This window comes from Eufriesea mexicana, unplaced genomic scaffold (genome assembly GCF_001483705.2).
Source record: "Eufriesea mexicana isolate 0111107269 unplaced genomic scaffold, ASM148370v2 scaffold325, whole genome shotgun sequence".
In the NCBI taxonomy this organism is placed as follows: domain Eukaryota; kingdom Metazoa; phylum Arthropoda; class Insecta; order Hymenoptera; family Apidae; genus Eufriesea; species Eufriesea mexicana.
This window is the reverse complement of record NW_016908500.1, coordinates 35309-41939: the sequence shown is the minus strand read 5'-3', so window position 1 is coordinate 41939 and position 6631 is coordinate 35309.

Genomic DNA, 6631 nt, shown 5'->3' with positions numbered 1-6631 from the left:
TATATATATATACAGTTTATATAGTGTAACTATGTAAACTAACTATATAGCTTAACTAATATATAAACTATATAACTATATAGTTTATATATTTTATAATACTATAATACTATATACTATATATAAACTATATAACTATAGTTTTATCGAACGAATCTCCAAACCGAAAAAATACATCTCACATTCCAAAACCGAAAAGAGAAAAAGGAGCTAAAAATTTCCAATTTACTCTAACCCAGAACTGCAAACTCGAAAGGTTCAATACCCAACGAACGCGTGCATTTCACACACTTTCCAGCTCCACTTCAGCCCCCTCGGTCCGGTCTCCTCGAATTTCCCGATCCACGGAAGAGCTAACGGGCCAGCCGAATTTTCCAGCCGTGACTAACCCGAATTTCTCCTACAATAATGAAGTAATGAACGTTCTGGGACGAAGATTTGATACGCTCCGTGAACCTGCGCCCGACTCTCCAGGTAGCGACGGCTTCGAGCCAAGCCGGGACACGACACCGCGAAGCTTCCTCGATCCTTTACGATCAGTGCGCCCATTAACCTAATGTGTCTCTATTGAGCATAACCGAGAAATCCAAACGTCGTCCAGGTTACGTGGAACTGGTATGCTCGATCGGGACACGCAACAAAGGCCGAGCAACCGCAATTCGGAGAGAACCGTTGCAACGTTAATCCACTTAGCACGACAATGGCTAATACGTCTCGTAAATTTCAGTCCTGGAAGTGGATCGTTGGTCGCAGCGACGACGTCGGTCGAAGCTATCGGCTAGGAAAATTACGGGAAGCACGAAGGCACCGCGAAGGTGGGCGCAAGCTAGGATGCAACTAAATCTATGGGTCGCTACGGGGTGACGACGTTTGCGCGATAGGGGGTCCACCAGTTCCATGGCTTATAGAGATATCGTACCAGAGGCCCCAACAACGCTTCTAGCCCCTCACGATGCCCACTTCCCGGGACCAACTTAATGGCACCGTGTCCTCTGTCGTCCCTTTTTCACGTTTGTCACGTGCCTTTTTCCCTCGGCCTCGCTTTTCGCAGGCTTGCTTCCAACGTCTTCCAGTATCCGGCTATTACTGGGCAAAATGAATTTTCAAATCCACGTAGGATCGTGAGTGTAGCGATGAAGTAACGAGTAACGTAGTAACTGTATTTTCCAATATTAGGAACGAAGTTTTGCTTCTCTTTTAATCTACGCACGTGTTATATTGTTAACACATTGAGCGTCAGCGGCGTATGAGACATTTGAAGCCCGAGCACCAGCCTCATTCGCTCGTTTCCGAACAACGAGTAGCTAAAGAAAATATTTAAAACTTATACATTTTCTTAAAATACTATATTTTGATCGCATATTCGTCATTCTGTGCACATTTCGCTATTACTAGAATCATCGGAATCGCTCGAATATCGTAATGGAACAGCTCTTGATATTCTCCTCGGACCCAAGTCGCTATCACTGTCCTCGACTCGCGTGTCAGAATCTTCCGAATGTATCGAATAATCTGATAGAGGGTCAGCAATATACTCGTTAAAAACTTCGCTCATATTATATGGATAAAAAGTTACGGAATAATAAGACTTAGTATATTGTTCAACGAAAAGCGTGAACCTACGAAAGAGGTGCTAACTAAGGAATACACTGATTGAGAGTGATTCTTGCTTTGATTGTTTCTGAACCATCGTATACGTTTTATTTTCAGAGTATAACAAATGCAGATTGTCATAAACATGACAAGTGAATGCAAATTGACGTGTAAGACATCCATACGAGCAAAACAGAATCCTCGTCATCGTGAGGGCCAGGGTCAAGTAACAAACTTAGAAACACGCATTATCAGTGTTAGATATACTGGAAACAGAGTGAGGTAGAGCTCGTCGCATGACAGGAACATACAGCATTGTTTCCTAATCTTATTGAAGATGTAGCGATCATAGTAATGAGAAATGATCAATTGCTGATGACAAAACAGAGTACTTATAATGTCTTACAATCTACGTGTTCAGTCTTGCAGAATCTGCCTGTACAAGTTAGAATTTTAAATGTCGATATGTTTACTGTCATAATTGCAACGTATTTCCATAATTGAACGTAAATAAAGAGTGTGTGTCATGCATGGTAAGTGCATACCAATAAGTGTGTCGAGATAGGTTGCGAGTAATTTTTATTATAGCACGAATTCATATAAAATTTGAACGACTACTCCATATCGTGTCATTATACAGTTAAATGTAAAAATAGGACCTATTGCAGGAGATACTTATGTGGTCTAGTTTAGGTCATTTAACATAATGCAATGTAAAATTTCATGACAACCGATTTAAAAAACAAACACTCCGTTTTAATTGTAAAATACAATAATACTGGAAACTAACAAAACGAATTATTCTTTTTAAATCACTTGTCTGTCACATTCTTCTCCCTGTCAACTGAAATGGCACACCCTGGATACGCTCCAGTGATAACACCAGGAAAATTCCGCGTATACGCATGCATACACATGCACGTACATCGTGAAAATGTTGGAAGGCTGTATTTAGAAAGAATTCTCGAATCCAAAAATACCGATTTTATCGAAAACTTGCGTGCACCTAAAGCGTAACGAGTTACACGCGCAGTCACTTTTCCGTCTGCCAAAAATGACTCCGAGGGGTGAAATCAAGAATCAAAATCACGACATCTTTTTCTCTTCCTAAACGGGATTTCCCACGGAGAAATTTTGACTATTTTGACAGGGAATCAAAAATTAATCGTTTCTTATTTGAAAAGCCCTGTTCCATTTCGCGCCTTTATACAGATACATTTAAATACAGACAGAGACCGGACTGTAAGTTCGAGCAACGATTAGACCGCGGATGTTCACGCAAACGCATATTTTTATCGAAAATAGGTAAAACAATAGGACCTGGATAGAAACACGATTTATGATCAGAGATTCTCGAAACACGTCGTTCGTTTCGCGTATTTTGCGTATCCCGCGTGTTCCGCGAATATCTTTCTAAGCGCAGGCTCAAAGCAAATTGCGCGTTCCGTTTATTTTCATCACGCGGATTTTAAGAATCCGATATCGGTCACCGAATTACCGGAGTAATCTGTGGCAAATAAAATCGAAATTTAAACGCGGTTACCGACGATGAGATCGGCGGCGCTGAATAACGCACGGAAGCGCGCGTGCACGCGTGCATACGTCGATAACGAGTGATTCTCTGGGAAATGACGAGGAATACAGCTGCGGTACTCCTGGACAAATCCCTCGTCGAGTGGCGATTTAGCGCGATTCGGGATCGCGAAGTATTCGCGGCATCGACGTAGCGCTTGCCACGAAGATTTCCGCCTCGAAAATTCGCGCTTCGGAGGATGAATTAATATCGCGCCCAAAACCGGGAAACGTGGACGTACGCTGCTTCGGGATCGGGTGGATGGAATGGGGGATAAAAGTTTGGCGAGCGACGGAGTATCTGCGCGGTGCGAAGTGCGCGAAAAGGAAATTCGCCGCGATCCAGCGATCCAGCTATTGCTATACCCCGTTCTCGATAAATTTATCGCACGCGTTTTTCCGCGTGCGTTGTTACGCTACTGCGCGCGTCTATATAATATATTTTCGTACGTCGCACGCGTTATTTCCGCGTATCGATGTATTTCGCGTGCCCGAACCTCTGCAGTCTAGTACCGATTTCACTCACGCGGCGCGACATCCGCGAATCGAAAGAATTCATATACCTTACGAGAATTTTCTAGAAAGTGTCAATCAATCTTTTTGTTTAAAACAGTTTATTGCGAGTTGTTTTCATTATTCATATATTTCTATCTAAATACACTAATGTGTTAACTGTTAAGGAACGTAGAAGATATTGGTGTCCTTTTCTAATCACAATTGACACCTGTCAGTTGCTCTAGAGAGGTTAGCTCTAAAAAGTAAAGTAGATAATTCGAAGTGTTTGCACAGATTAGGTATGTTGGATGGAAAAATGAAGATTATAAACGTATTAAATCTAGGAATGGATTTATGGGAGTGTAAAATTAATTTTGCACTTGCACGAAATAGAAGTAAGTCAAATTTATGCTTCTTTGACATAATATTCTTTCCACTTTTGGGTACAGGACTGAATAAAACATTTAGGTGAGCCTATATACGATCTCTACGTGTACGTATGTTTAGATATGTGTTGTGTATGTTTAATCTGTGTAATTGGAGTATTCTGCTGCTCTAACAATGGTGACATTGTCGTGTCTCTTAGAGGGAGAACCAAGAAGTGGCGGAGTCCCTAGAAAAACGTGAGAAATACTAGGTACTCATGCGTGTATAGTGAGTTTATCGATACTCGTCATATAAAAATGATATCGAGGGAGATCTTTTTTTTATTTCTCCACTTTTATTACACTTCAACCCATTGCACTATGATAACGACTCTAACTCGTCACAAACTCTTCATGACAAATCTCGTCATTACGAGTTGTACTAATCACACGATCATAATTATATTTCACACCTTCTTGACATGGACAAAATTCGAAAAATTTCTAAAACTTTTATCTAATTTTATCGTATAGGTATATAGGCATAGGTATATAGTGGTTAACTATAATTAAATACTTCTTCCATGTATAATTTTTCATAATTAAATCGTAATGCAGGGAAGAGGGCCCCCCATTTCAGAAGCTAATAAATCTCTCTTTCTGTCGCTCTCCCACTCTCTCAGTCTCTCTTTGCCTGTACATTCTATGCTCGTTCCTTATAAACACATATAGTGCACTAATGTTACCAATCTTGGTCGCATTGCTGGTTAGTGACGTGTCAACGTGCAATACTGAATATGACCTAATTTTTTAAAAAAGGAAGTATAATATTTGTTTCATTTCTACAACGAATTTTCATTTCACGAATCGAATAATTTCGCGAAAAAGAGTTAGTGCAAATGGACAGGTAATTCATGTAAATTATGTAAATTATGTAAATTAGTTTTAAGAGACGGTTTATGTTTTTCGATCGTATAGTTGTATTTCATTCGTTTGTTGAAATATTTCGGAGCTAGAAGTGACCTGTTTTTCCGAAGAAAACTCCACGTTTCGTGCACGCTGGACCACCAAGAGCTTTCCCATCGAGGGCTGAAATCTACAAGGCATCGTTTTCGAGGAGGCATCGGTGCCCTTTTTCCAGAATTAACGACCATCGGCCTAAAAAGCACCATACGTGCTGCTACGTCCGTGAAATGGCATATAGATCAAACGTGCCGACCAGCAGTGTCGGACGTGTCTTTGGGCTCAGGACACACAGGTAGCCATTATCTCATCCAGACGATTCAATTGAACCTCGTCAGCGATTGTCTGCAACTGCATTGATGATTTAAACGCGATGTTAATTCGGGGTGGTCGTTAAGGAGACGTTTGGACGAAGCTGTGGCAACTATTGCGAAAACACGTCCAGCGTGAATTCGAAATTTGCATAGTATTAATCTTCTTTTCGTATACTTTTCAAAAATATGTGACATTTCTTTGTTATTAACGAAAATAAAAATTTTGTTATATGCGAAGATAGTAATTCCCAATTTTCGTGTTAATTTTATTTTGAAATATTTTTTGGAAATATGTGACACCTTTGTTATTAACGTAGATACAAATTTTTATATGCGAAGATAAGGATTCATAATTTGTGTCTTTTTTTGGAAATATGTGACACCTTTGTTATTAACGTAGATACAAATTTTTATATGCGAAGATAAAGATTCATAATTCACGTCGTGTTAATTTTCTTCCTATTTAAAAAAATATATGACATTTCTTTGTTATTAACGAAAATAAAAATTTTGTTATATGGGAAGATAGTAATTCGTAATTTTCATCGTGTTAATTTTATTTCGAAATATTTTCAGAAAATATATGACATTAATTTATTATTAAAACTGAAAATTTTACTATTAAGTATATAATTGTCATTTTTGTAATTATATAATTTTGTTATATAAGAAGATAATAATTCGTAATTCGCACCGTGTTAATTCTCTTCCCATATACTTTTAAAAAATATGTCACATTTATCTGTTACTAACGAAAATAAAAATTTTGTTATATGCGAAGATAATGATTAATAATTTGTATTGTGTTAATTTTCTTTCGATACATTTTCAAAAATGTAATATAGTATGGAAGAGAATGATAATTAGATACGATATGTATGCAATGTATATTTTTGTAGGGAATAGTTTATTCATTTAAGTTTCTCTAATGTTAACTTGGAAATTATTACCTGTATACATGATTTTATTTAAAAAATTTAATTTCACTTATTATACATACTTATTTACTGACTTAATAATTGTACGCAGGTCAACTGTGAATTATCCAATTATAAATGAAAAATCTAAAAGAGAGGAAAAAATATGTAACTTATTTTGCAAGTAAACAAATTTTAATATTAATAATTAATTATTTTCAATCCACTTCGTACTGAAGGTCTACTATTTAACTAATAAAATATACTACAAAAATATTAATACTCTTACTTCACTATAAAAAGCACTGATAAATATTGTATTTAATATATCAATATATTTAACAATATATAATAATACAACCAGTCTAAAAAACATTGATATATCTAACATAACTATTTCAATATATTTTAA